Source organism: Cherax quadricarinatus, chromosome 5 (assembly GCF_038502225.1).
Source record: "Cherax quadricarinatus isolate ZL_2023a chromosome 5, ASM3850222v1, whole genome shotgun sequence".
Classification (NCBI taxonomy): domain Eukaryota; kingdom Metazoa; phylum Arthropoda; class Malacostraca; order Decapoda; family Parastacidae; genus Cherax; species Cherax quadricarinatus.
The window spans coordinates 41,411,501-41,425,020 of record NC_091296.1 but is presented as its reverse complement, the minus strand read 5'-3'; the positions used below and the strand labels follow the sequence as shown (position 1 = coordinate 41,425,020).

The 13,520-nt window shown below is 46.1% G+C and overlaps 4 non-coding genes across 4 annotated transcripts; all 4 read left to right on the top strand.

Annotated features, from left to right (window-relative positions):
* The first annotated feature begins 5,221 nt into the window (after positions 1 to 5,221).
* TRNAF-GAA (transfer RNA phenylalanine (anticodon GAA)) lies at positions 5,222 to 5,294 on the top strand. The gene has a single exon. It is a non-coding gene; the product is annotated as a tRNA-Phe (tRNA).
* Positions 5,295 to 5,384: 90 nt separating this feature from the next.
* TRNAC-GCA (transfer RNA cysteine (anticodon GCA)) lies at positions 5,385 to 5,456 on the top strand. The gene has a single exon. It is a non-coding gene; the product is annotated as a tRNA-Cys (tRNA).
* Positions 5,457 to 13,078: 7,622 nt separating this feature from the next.
* On the top strand, positions 13,079 to 13,151 carry TRNAF-GAA (transfer RNA phenylalanine (anticodon GAA)). The gene has a single exon. It is a non-coding gene; the product is annotated as a tRNA-Phe (tRNA).
* Positions 13,152 to 13,241: 90 nt separating this feature from the next.
* TRNAC-GCA (transfer RNA cysteine (anticodon GCA)) lies at positions 13,242 to 13,313 on the top strand. The gene has a single exon. It is a non-coding gene; the product is annotated as a tRNA-Cys (tRNA).
* Positions 13,314 to 13,520: the final 207 nt, after the last annotated feature.

Sequence of the window (13,520 nt, the reverse complement as noted above, 5' to 3'; positions counted from 1 at the left end):
GAGTCCAAGCAGGAGGAGGCGGGATCACAGTGGGACCTGCCACTAGTGTAAGTAGGTCGTCGTCCAAAGGTTGGGCAAGCGTTGAAGTCTTTGTACCAAGATCCCATGATGTTGCAGTGTCTGACAGATGTGATGAATGGTTTTGAAAACCGACAAGTTGAAGAATTGAGACACTTATGCAACACATGGGAATCTTTATTGAAGAAACGTTTCGCCACACAGTGGCTTCATCAGTCCAATACAAAGTAGAAATGGGTAAGGAGAGTAGAAGTTTTGAGGTAATCAGTCCCTCAACCTGGAATCGATGTGTTCAGTCCATCACTCTTGTAGGAAGTGCAGCACAGGGCCAGAGAGGTGGCTTATATACTGCGGTGAGATGAGTCCAAGCAGGAGGAGGCGGGATCACAGTGGGACCTGCCACTAGTGTAAGTAGGTCGTCGTCCAAAGGTTGGGCAAGCGTTGAAGTCTTTGTACCAAGATCCCATGATGTTGCAGTGTCTGACAGATGTGATGAATGGTTTTGAAAACCGACAAGTTGAAGAATTGAGACACTTATGCAACACATGGGAATCTTTATTGAAGAAACGTTTCGCCACACAGTGGCTTCATCAGTCCAATACAAAGTAGAAATGGGTAAGGAGAGTAGAAGTTTTGAGGTAATCAGTCCCTCAACCTGGAATCGATGTGTTCAGTCCATCACTCTTGTAGGAAGTGCAGCACAGGGCCAGAGAGGTGGCTTATATACTGCGGTGAGATGAGTCCAAGCAGGAGGAGGCGGGATCACAGTGGGACCTGCCACTAGTGTAAGTAGGTCGTCGTCCAAAGGTTGGGCAAGCGTTGAAGTCTTTGTACCAAGATCCCATGATGTTGCAGTGTCTGACAGATGTGATGAATGGTTTTGAAAACCGACAAGTTGAAGAATTGAGACACTTATGCAACACATGGGAATCTTTATTGAAGAAACGTTTCGCCACACAGTGGCTTCATCAGTCCAATACAAAGTAGAAATGGGTAAGGAGAGTAGAAGTTTTGAGGTAATCAGTCCCTCAACCTGGAATCGATGTGTTCAGTCCATCACTCTTGTAGGAAGTGCAGCACAGGGCCAGAGAGGTGGCTTATATACTGCGGTGAGATGAGTCCAAGCAGGAGGAGGCGGGATCACAGTGGGACCTGCCACTAGTGTAAGTAGGTCGTCGTCCAAAGGTTGGGCAAGCGTTGAAGTCTTTGTACCAAGATCCCATGATGTTGCAGTGTCTGACAGATGTGATGAATGGTTTTGAAAACCGACAAGTTGAAGAATTGAGACACTTATGCAACACATGGGAATCTTTATTGAAGAAACGTTTCGCCACACAGTGGCTTCATCAGTCCAATACAAAGTAGAAATGGGTAAGGAGAGTAGAAGTTTTGAGGTAATCAGTCCCTCAACCTGGAATCGATGTGTTCAGTCCATCACTCTTGTAGGAAGTGCAGCACAGGGCCAGAGAGGTGGCTTATATACTGCGGTGAGATGAGTCCAAGCAGGAGGAGGCGGGATCACAGTGGGACCTGCCACTAGTGTAAGTAGGTCGTCGTCCAAAGGTTGGGCAAGCGTTGAAGTCTTTGTACCAAGATCCCATGATGTTGCAGTGTCTGACAGATGTGATGAATGGTTTTGAAAACCGACAAGTTGAAGAATTGAGACACTTATGCAACACATGGGAATCTTTATTGAAGAAACGTTTCGCCACACAGTGGCTTCATCAGTCCAATACAAAGTAGAAATGGGTAAGGAGAGTAGAAGTTTTGAGGTAATCAGTCCCTCAACCTGGAATCGATGTGTTCAGTCCATCACTCTTGTAGGAAGTGCAGCACAGGGCCAGAGAGGTGGCTTATATACTGCGGTGAGATGAGTCCAAGCAGGAGGAGGCGGGATCACAGTGGGACCTGCCACTAGTGTAAGTAGGTCGTCGTCCAAAGGTTGGGCAAGCGTTGAAGTCTTTGTACCAAGATCCCATGATGTTGCAGTGTCTGACAGATGTGATGAATGGTTTTGAAAACCGACAAGTTGAAGAATTGAGACACTTATGCAACACATGGGAATCTTTATTGAAGAAACGTTTCGCCACAAAGTGGCTTCATCAGTCCAATACAAAGTAGAAATGGGTAAGGAGAGTAGAAGTTTTGAGGTAATCAGTCCCTCAACCTGGAATCTTCAACTTGTCGGTTTTCAAAACCATTTATCACATCTGTCAGACACTGCAACATCATGGTATCTTGGTACAAAGACTTCAACGCTTGCCCATTCCAGGTTGAGGGACTGATTACCTCAAAACTTCTACTCTCCTTACCCATTTCTACTTTGTATTGGACTGATGAAGCCACTGTGTGGCGAAACGTTTCTTCAATAAAGATTCCCATGTGTTGCATAAGTGTCTCAATTCTTCATCTTGTCGGTTTTCAAAACCATTCATCATATCTGTCAGACACTGCAACATCATGGGATCTTGGTACAAAGACTTCAACGCTTGCCCAACCTTTGACGACGACCTACTTACACTAGAGGCAGGTCCCACTGTGATCCCGCCTCCTCCTGCTTGGACTCATCTCACCGCAGTATATAAGCCACCTCTCTGGCCCTGTGCTGCACTTCCTACAAGAGTGATGGACTGAACACATCGATTCCAGGTTGAGGGACTGATTACCTCAAAACTTCTACTCTCCTTACCCATTTCTACTTTGTATTGGACTGATGAAGCCACTGTGTGGCGAAACGTTTCTTCAATAAAGATTCCCATGTGTTGCATAAGTGTCTCAATTCTTCAACTTGTCGGTTTTCAAAACCATTCATCACATCTGTCAGACACTGCAACATCATGGGATCTTGGTACAAAGACTTCAACGCTTGCCCAACCTTTGGACGACGACCTACTTACACTAGTGGCAGGTCCCACTGTGATCCCGCCTCCTCCTGCTTGGACTCATCTCACCGCAGTATATAAGCCACCTCTCTGGCTCTGTGCTGCACTTCCTACAAGAGTTATGGACTGAACACATCGATTCCTGGTTGAGGGACTGATTACCTCGAAACTTCTACTCTCCTTACCCATTTCTACTTTGTATTGGACTGATGAGGCCAATGTGTGGCGAAACGTTTCTTCAATAAAAATTCCCATGTGTTGCATAAGTGTCTCAATTGGAGGGGTTGGATTTGAGTGGGACTTGCACATCAGAGTTATATTTGTTGGGTAGCATTGAAAATTGGGTTGGTCAAATGCTTGTTAGTGGGATGAATTGTAAAGGACCTGCCTAGTATGGGCCAACAGGCCTGCTGCAGTGTTCCTCCTTTCTTATGTTCTTATTAACACCTGCCTGTACGCTGACAGTACACTAACATCACTGTTCCAACACCTGTCAGTACACCTGACAGTACACTCAACATCACTGTTTCAGCACCTGCCAGTACACCTGCCAACGCTACACCTGCCAGCACTGCCAACACCTGACAGAAGTGTTCTATCTCCTAGTACTGAGTCATTACTTTCTCCATCAGAGATTAATGGGGATTATAATCAGGTGACCAACATTGCACCTGAACAAGTGCGTCGCCATATCACGAACAGCAGGAACATATCTGATAAAACTGTTCGAGAGCGTGGTAGAGAACATGGAAGATGACATGGTAGAAAATGCAGAAGAGAAGGAGGTAGACACCCACAGCCATCTCATCCTCCAAAAACATTCCCTGGCCTGGTGGTTAACGCTCTCGCTTCACACGGTGAGGGCCTGGGTTCGATTCCCAGCCAGAGTAGAAACATTGGACGTGTTTCTTTCCACCTGTTGTCTATGTTCCCCATCAGTAAAATGGGTACCTGGGTGTTAGTCGACTGGTGTGGGTCGCATCCTGGGACACTGACCTAAGGAGGCCTGGTCACAGACCGGGCCGCGGGGGCGTTGACCCCCGGAACTCTCTCCAGGTAAACTCTCCAGGTAAACTCCAGGACAACTCTCACCAGATACATAATCATCAGGCTCACAAGAGGCTGAATTGGATTCGAAACACAGGAAGTGCACGAATTGCAGGCAGTGCTTTCACTGTAACAGGAGGGGGCACACAGCTGACAAGTGCTTGCGAGATACGAGGTGCAATTACTGCCACAAGAGGGGACATCAGGAGGACCAGTATCGTAACAAAAAAGAAATTGACAGTCAGGGTCACCAGTGTTTTATAAATCTGTTCTCGGAACAAAGCAGCAGGATCTCTGCATTGATAAACATACTCACACGTCACCCACCCAGGTACTCCTATTTTGGAAGATCAGGTGATTTTGTGCCTTATACAATACTACAGAACTACATCTCAGCGGCTGCCCCAGAGTCAGTGAGGAGGTATTGCTGTGTGCTTCTCTCAAATTGTACATGCCCTGCCATTTGATTTTGCTATCCCTACTCATCTAGAAATGATGTTCTTCAAGCTATGCATAAACACTTGTACCTCTGTACTAGCATGTGCAATGTACAGACCTCAATGGCAACATGCAGTGCCTAACAACTTCCTAATAGAAAGTGTGGTCTCGATTCTGCTTCAACACAAATGTCAACATATAATAATAGTTGGTGACCTCAACCAACATCTTATACAGAGGAACTCTGATGACCTTGCAGTGTTTCACATGAGAAACTGTTGATTTCCCTACTAACATCTCTGGCGCCTCCCTCAACTAAGTAGTGAGTGATATGTCGGAAGGCACAGTCACTTGTAAACCCCTTGGCTTTGATGGATTATCTTACCAAATGGCCGTCTTCTCGACAATGGAGATTCCAACAGGTGAAGAATCCACACTTACAACCTGGCTGTGGGACGTAGGAAACTGCTAAGAGCTCGACATCTCCACTTGGAATGTTCATCTCCAAGTTGATGTCGAAAACCAAGTGAATGCCTTCACTGGGCACATCCTTCACATCTCCAATAAGAACGCATCCCTCACCGGCAACCGAAAACCTACAGCTCAACCTTGTTTCGGTTTTTGTCGTAGAGACGATGCTACAGCTAAGTTAAACATGTCTTTGGAGAAAGTAACAAGATTATTAGACTACTAAACGTTGTCACTGCAAGACTCTGTAAATATCTCTTTGCAAATATTAGAGAAACTTCAATAAGCCTCAGGTTTCCTGACTCTCAACTTGCCATATCAGAAACACGAAGGCGAAAAATAAAACGTGTAGAAACGCTTGAAGAAAAGCCTTGATAGCTCAGTTGGGAGAGCGTTAGACTGAAGATCTAAAGGTCCCCGGTTCGATCTCGGGTCTGGGCAGACGATGTTTTAATTAGCATCACTTAGAAAGGTTCCCCCTCGGTGATTGTGTTACCGTGAGAGCCTCTTGCTGAGGTAAATAAGAGAGGTGGGGGTGTAGCTCAGTGGTAGAGCATTCGACTGCAGATCGAGAGGTCCCTGGTTCAATCCCGGGCGCCCCCTGACTCTCCTTTTGGGAATATTAAATTAAAACTTATCACATGTTGAGGTTACATCTGACATTTATTTGTAGACCAAACTTGTTGCTCACTTGCACTGGTTATTAGTTTAGAAAAAGTAAACTGCTGAAGCATCACAAATCCTCCTTTCTTGGCCCCTTACCTAACTTTTCCCTCCTATTTATTCATTCTTCTTCGCGTTTCTCTTTTTTCTTATATATCCTTCACTTCCTTCCTCACCTCTCTTTACTCTTCCCATGCTCCTTTCTATCACCTGAACATTCAGAGGAAGACCTGAACGGGATTAATGAAAAGACACACAGTAAGAAAGAAACAGAGCGGGAGATTGAGTGTACTCACCCAATTGTGGTTGCAGGGGTCGAGTCACAGCTCATAGCCCCGCCTCTTCACTGGTCGCGAATAGGTCACTCTTCCTGCTCCATGAGCTTCTTAAAGTTATATATGGATCCTGCCTCCACTACATCACTTCCCAAACTATTCCACTTCTTGAAAACTCTGTGACTGAAGAAATACTTCCTAACATCCCTGTGATTCATCTGAGTCTTCAGCTTCCCTTGTTGCTGTGTCCCATCTCTGCAACATCCTGTCTATGTCCACCTTGTTGATTCCCCCCTATCTCCCCTGCCTTCCACTGTCGTCAGGTCGATTTCCCTTAACCTCTCCTCGTAGGACATACACCTTAGCTCTGGGACTAGTCTTGTTGCAAACCTTTTCACTTTTACTAGTTTCCTTACATACTTGGCTAGGTGTGGGTTCCAAACTGGTGCTACTTACTCCAACAAGGGCGTAACGTACACAGTGTACAGGGTTCTAAACGATTCCTTATTAAGATGTCGGAATGCTGTTCTTAGGTTTGCTGCAGCAGTTATTTGGTTGATGTGCGCCTCAGAAGAGGTGCCCATTGTTATACTCTCCCAAAGATCCTTTTCCTTGAGTGAGGTTTGTAGTCTCTGACCCCCTACACTGTACTCCATCTGTGGTCTTCTTTGCCCTTCCTCAGTCTTCATGGCTTTGCACTTGGGGGGTTGAACTTCAGGAGCCAGTTGCTGGATCAGGACTGCAGTCTGACTGAATTCTTCTCATCAACTTTACATCATCTGCAAACAAGGACACTTCGTAGTCTATTCCTTCCGTCATGTCGTTCACAAATACCAGAAACAGCACCGGTCCTAGGATTGGATCCTCTGGCACCCCGCTTGTTACAGGCGCCAACTCTGACACCTCGCCATGTACATGACTCACTGTTCTCTTCCTGACAACAGCGAGGCCATTCCTTGCTATCCCTGCCTGGTCCTCCAGCTATTGCACTAATCTCTTGTATGGAACTGTGTCAAACGCCTTCTTACAGTCTAACAAAATGCAATCTACCCTTCTCTATCTCTCTTGTCTTACTGCTGTCACCCTGTCATAGAATTCCAGTAGATTTGTGACACAGGATTTCCCGTCCCTGAAACTGTTCTGGCTGTTGTTGACAAGCTCATTTCTTTCTAGGTGTTCCACCACTCTTCTGGTAATTTCTCCATGACCTTACGTACTATACACGTCATTGAAATTGGTCTGTAGTTTAATGCATCGTGTCTGTCTCCTTTTTAAAAAATTGGGATTACATTTGCTGTGTTCCATACCTCAGGTATGAAATAGCAAATGTATTGAAGATTGTTATTAGTGGTACACATAGCGCCTCTGCTCCCTTTCTCAGAACCCTCTAGCTTGCTAGATACCTCAAAGGCGATGGGGCCGGATAACATCTCTCCATGGGTCCTAAGAGAGGGAGCAGAGTTGCTATGTGTACCACTAATAACAATCTTCAACACGTCTGTCAAAACAGGGCGACTACCTGAGGCATGGAACACAGCCAATGTAGTCCCAATTTTTGAAAAAGGAGACAGACACGATGCATTAAACTGCGGACCACTTCTTCCTCGGTTGTATGAATGGTGTCCAACACTTGATGGTGTACCCCACCTCTCTGCCTTTCTGGAGTCCCTTCTGTCTCCTCTGTGAACACGTCTTTGAATCTCATGATGAGTTCCTCACATACTTCGCGGTCGTTTCTTGTGATCTCCCCTCCTTCCTTCCTCAGCCTGATTACATGGCCCTTGAATGTTGTTCTACTCCTGATGTGGCTGTACAACAGCTTCGGGTCAGATTTAGTTTTCGGTGCTATGTCTTCTCGTATTGTCTTTGGGCCTCCCTTCTTACCTGTGCATATTCATTTCTGGTTCTACGACTGCTCTCTTTATTCTCCTGGGTCCTTTGCCTTCTATACTTTTTCCATTCTCTAGCACACATGGTTTTGGCCTCCCTACACCTTTGGGTAACCCAAGGACTCATCCTGGCTTTTTCGTTATTTCTGCTACCGTTGGGTACAAACCTCTCTTCAGCTTCCTTTCATATTGTTGTCACATATTCCATCATCTCCTTCACTGACGTCTCTGCCAGTTCTCTGTCCCACTGAACTGCATGCAAGAAATTCTTTATGCTTGCATAGTTCCCTTTCTTGTAGTTTGGTTTCATTCGTCCTGCCCTTCCTACTTCCCTCTGCGCTTCTAACTCTACTATATATTCGAATCTCAGAACCACAAGATCACTGGCTCTGAGGGGTCTTTCACATGTGATGTCCTCAATATCTGCACTACTCAAGGTGAATACTAGGTCCAGTCTCGCTGGTTCATCCTCTCCTCTCTCTCTGGTAGCATATGTTACGTGTTGGTACATGAGGTTTTCCAGTACCACCTCCATTATCTTAGCTCTCCACGTTTATGGGCCCCCATGTGGCTCCAGGTTCTTCCAGTCAGTTTCCATGTGATTGAAATCACCCATAATCAGCAGCTTGCCCTGCTCGTATGAGCCCTTCTGACCACTTCTGCCATTGTGTCAACCATTGCTCTATTACTCTCATCATACTCTTGCTTTGGCTTCCTGCTGTTCTCTGGTGGGACCTCCAGACTGAAGCATTCCTGTTATGTAATTTCTTGCTTTTCCTCTGTCTCCTCTTTCCAGCTCATCAAAATCCCATCGATTTCTGATGAGCAGTGCCACTCCTCAATCCCCCCTGTTCCCTCCATCTTTCCTCAGCATCTGATATCCCAGTGGAAAGATGTCATCTGTTATCACCCCTATGAGTTTAGTTTCTGTGAGAGCTATGATGTCTTGTGATGCCTCTTTGACTCTTTCGTGCCACTCTTCCCACTTATTCATCATTCGGTCAGCATTGGGTTCTGTGTGTGCTTTGGAAGGTGTTTCTGTGTGTGCTTGGGCTTCTTGCTCTGCCCTGCTCTGTCTCTATTCTTCTGTGTGTGTGTGTATACTCACCTAATTGTACTAACCTAATTGTGGTTGCAGGGGTGGAGACTCAGATCTTTGCCCCGCCTCTTCACTGAACGCTACTAGGTCCTCTCCCCCTCTGCTCCATGAGCTTTATCATACCTCGTCTTAAAGCTATGTATGGTACCTGCCTCCACTACATCGCTCGCCAGACTGTTCCACTTCCTGACCACTCTATAACTGAAGAACTGCTTCTTAACATCCCTGTGGCTTATCTGAGTCTTCAACTTCCAAAAGTGATCCCTTGTTTCTGTGTCCCCTCTCTGGAACATCTTGTCTCTGTCCACCTTGTCTATTCCACGCAGTATTTTATATATCGTTATCATGTCTCCCCTATCCCTCCTGTCCTTCAGTGTCGTCAGGCCAATTTCCCTCAATCTTTCTTCTTAGGACATTCCCCTTAGCTCTGAGACTAACCTTGTCGCAAACCTTTGCACTTTCTAATTTCTTAACGTGCTTGACCCGGTGTGGGTTCAAAACTGGTGCTGCATACTCCAGTATGGGACTAACGTACATGGTGTAGTGTCTTGAAAGATTCCTTACTTAGGAATCGGAATGCTAATCTCAAGTCTTCCAGGTGCCCATATGCTGCAGCAGGTATCTGGTTGATGTGTGCTGACGGAGACGTGTTCGGTGATATTATCACTCCAAGATCTTTTTCCTTGAGCGAGGTTTACAACCGTTGGCCACCTAGCCTACACTCTGCTTGCAGCCTTCTTTACCCTTCTCCAATCTTCATGACTTTGCATTTGGCAGGGTTGAATTCGAGAAGCCAGTTGGCGCACCACGTTTGCAGCCTTTCTAGGTCTCATTGAAGTCCTGCCTGATCCTCATCTGATTTAATTCTCCTCATTAACTTCACATCGTCTGCGAACAAAGACACCTCTGACTCTATCCCTTCCACCATGTCATTCATGTATACCAAAAATAGCACTGGTCCTAGGATCGACCCCTGTGGGACCTAGCTCGTCACAGGTGCCAATTGTGATATCTCATCACGCAATATGACTCGTTGTTGCCTCCCTGTCAGGTATTCTCTGATCCATTGCAGTGCCCTTCCCATTATATGCGCCTGATCCTCTATTTTATGCACAAATCTCTTGTGAAGAACTGTGCCGAAGGCCTTCTTGCAATCCAAGAAGATGCAATCAACCCACCCCTCTCTTTCATCTCTTACCTCTGTTACTTTATCATAAAACTGCAGAAGGTTTGTGACACTGGATTTGCCTTCCATGAAACCGTGCTGGTTGTCATTTATACTTTTGTTCCATTCCAGGTGCTCTACCACTCTCCTGATAATCTTCCCCATGACTTTGCATACCATACACGTCAGTGACACTGGTCTATAGTTAAGCGCCTCTTTTCTGTCTCCTTTTTGAAAAATGGGAACTACATTTGCCGTCTTCCATACCTCAGGTAGTTGTCCAGTTTCAAGGGATGTGTTGAAGATTGTGGTTAATGGTACACACAGCATTTCTGCTCCGTCTCCCAGGACCCATAAGGAAATGTTGTCTGATCCCATTGCCTTTGAGGTATCAAGGTCAATTAGCAGCTTCTTCGCCTCCTCCTCAGTTTGTGTATGTCCTACAGCACTTGTTGGTGTATTCCCTGTTGGTGTCGCCCTCTGTCCTGTCTTCCCAGAGTCCTTCCTGTCTTCACAGTGAACACTTCCTTAAATCTCTCGTTGAGCTCCTCACATACCTCTTGATCGTTTCGTGTGAGCTCCCCACCTTCTTTCGTCAGCCTGATCACCTGGTCTTTGACTGTTGTCTTTCTCCTAATGTGGCTATACAGCAGTTTCGGGTCAGACTTGACTTCTGATGCTATGTCGTTATCCTACTGTCGCTGGACCTCCATCCTTATCTGTGCATAATCATTTCTGGCTCATCGTCTGACCTCCTTATTTTCCTGGGTCCTTTGCCTTTTGTACCTTTTCCATTCTCTAATGCACTTAGTTTTTGGCTCACTTTGGGAACAAACCTTTCCTCTGCCTCTTACATTTTGCCGTTACGTATTTCATCATTTTGTTCACTGACTTTTCTACCTGCTCTCTGTCCCACTGAACCTCCTACAGGAAGTTCGTGATACCTGTGTAATGCCCCCTTTTATAGTTTGGCTTTTCCCACTCGACTCCTGCTACCCTCTCCACTTGCAGCTCTACTATGTAATCAAAACTCAGAACCACGTGATCTCTAGCTCCAAGGGGCCTCTCATATGTGATGTCCCCAATGTCTGAACTGCTCAGAGTGAACACAAGGTCCAGTCTTGGTGGTTCATCCTTCCATCTCTCTCTAGTAGTGTCCCTGACGTGTTCATGCATGATATTTTCCAGTACCACATTCATCTTCTTGGCACTCCATGCGTCATGGCCCCCGTGAGGCTGTAGGTTTTCCCAGTTGATCTCCCTAAGGTTGAAATCACCCATAACCAGTAACTTTGCTCTGCACGATTGAGTTCTTCGTGCCACCTCAGCCAGTGTGTCCACCATCGCTCTGTTGTTCTCTTCATATTCCTCTCTTGGCCTTCTGCAGTTCTGCAATGACTACCTTACGTTCCCCAGACTGAATTGTAGCTACTATGTAGTCTCTTTCTCCAATCTCGCCCACGCCTTCAGTTTCCTCAAAACTCCATCGGTTCTTTATGAGTAGTGCAACCCCTTCTCCCCCCTCTGCTCCTTCTGTCTTTCCTCAGGATCTGATATCCCGGTGGGAAGACTGCGTTTGTTATTGTCTCAGTAAGTTTTGTTTCTGTGTCTGCTATAATGTCTGGGGACTTCTCATTTATTCTTTCATGCCACTCCTCGTATTTACTTGATAATCCATCTGCGTTCGTGTACCACACCTTCAGCTTCTTATTTATCATGGTGATCCTGGGAAAATATTGGGGTTGGGGGAGTGGGAGCCCTGGAGGAGGCCTATGGGGGTGTGCAGTGTGGGTGGGGTTTGTGATGGGGTATGAGAATAGAGTGCCCATGGGGAGCTGCTGTAGGGGAGGGGTTTGTGATGTAGGGGGTGGGGGAGAGGGAACAGTGTGGTTTTGGCTTAGATTGTTCAGCTGCATTGGGGTAGTCACAGTTTGGGAGGGGTTTGTGATGGGGGTAGGGATCAGAGTGCCCATAAGGGGCTGCTGTATGGGTGGGGTTTGAGATGTGGGAGGTGGGGCCAGAGGAAACAGTGTGTGGGTTTTGGTTTAGATTGGTCAGTTGCGTTGGGGCTGTTGTGGTTGAAGACCTTCTGTGGGTGTTTCTGCAAAGGTTTGTTTGCCCTTACACCTGAGTCTGGGTTCTGCTCATCTTCAATGCAGCTCATTCCTCCGTTCGCCTTTGCACCCTCTCACTCAGTATCATCCTTTCTCCTTGTGTTCTGTCGCGATCGAGGCACACTCTCTGGTACTCGGGATTGTCCCTCAGTCATGCTTTCTCCTGCAGGATCCTGGTTCAAGCTGATTCTGCCTTGAAAATTACTTTTACTGGCCATATCCTTCCACTCACAAACCACCCAATTCTCCGAAAATTTGTCACCTGGGTCATGTCTCCCTCATCTATTGCTTTCATGATACCTTCAATCGCTTTCTTCTCCTCCTGGTTTCTTTCGTCGTAGATTTGCCCTTCAACTTCTCGGAGCCCGTAGACAAACACTGACCTTTCCCTCTTCTCCTCCCACTGTTTCTCCTTTTGCATCCTATGAAGTGTTTTAGTTCCTTCCATCGAAAAGTTCCTGCTTTCAATCCCTGCCCTTGCTGCAGCTCCTATGCTCGGTGGACTGTCTTTCCAGCTCAGCTGTTCATTGCCACTGTAGTTGTCTGTTGGAGTCTGCATATGTCATAGCTCCTTCATTGTCTACAGGTCTCTCAATGTGCACATCGTTACCTGGTTCCCTACAGTCCCCTTGTCTATGACTGGTATAGAAGTTCCTGATGTCATGTCTGTACTGTCATTTGTCTCTCTCCAAGATGATGTCGAAAACCAAGTGAATGCCTTCACTGGACACATCCTTCACATCTCCAATAAGAACGCATCCCTCACTGGCAACCGAAAACCTACAGCTCAACCTTGTTTCGGTTTTTGTCGTAGAGACATTGCTACAGCTAAGTAAAACATGTCTGTGGAGAAAGTAACAAGATTATTAGACTACTAAACGTTGTCACTGCAAGACTCTGTAAATATCTCTTTGCAAATATTAGAGAAACTTCAATAAGCCTCAGGTTTCCTGACTCTCAACTTGCTATTTCAGAAACACGAAGACGAAAAATAAAGCGTGTAGAAACACTTGAGGAAAAGCCTCGATAGCTCAGTTGGGAGAGCGTTAGACTGAAGATCTAAAGGTCCCCGGTTCGATCTCGGGTCTGGGCAGACGATGTTTTAATTAGCATCACTTAGAAAGGTTTCCACTCGATGATCGTGTTACCGTGAGATCCTCTTGCTGAGGTAGATAATAGAGGTGGGGGTGTAGCTCAGTGGTAGAGCATTCGACTGCAGATCGAGAGGTCCCTGGTTCAATCCCGGGCGCCCCCTGACTCTCATTTTGATGATGTTAAATTAAACCTCGGTCACATATGTAGGTAACACCTGTCATTTATTAGTAGAAGACACGTGTTACTCACATTTATTAGTGAACTGGCAAACTGCAGCATCAAAATCCTTCCTTTCTTGGCGCCTTACCTTACTTTTTCCTCCTATTTCTCCATCCTTCCTAACGTTTCCTTCTTTTACTTTATATCC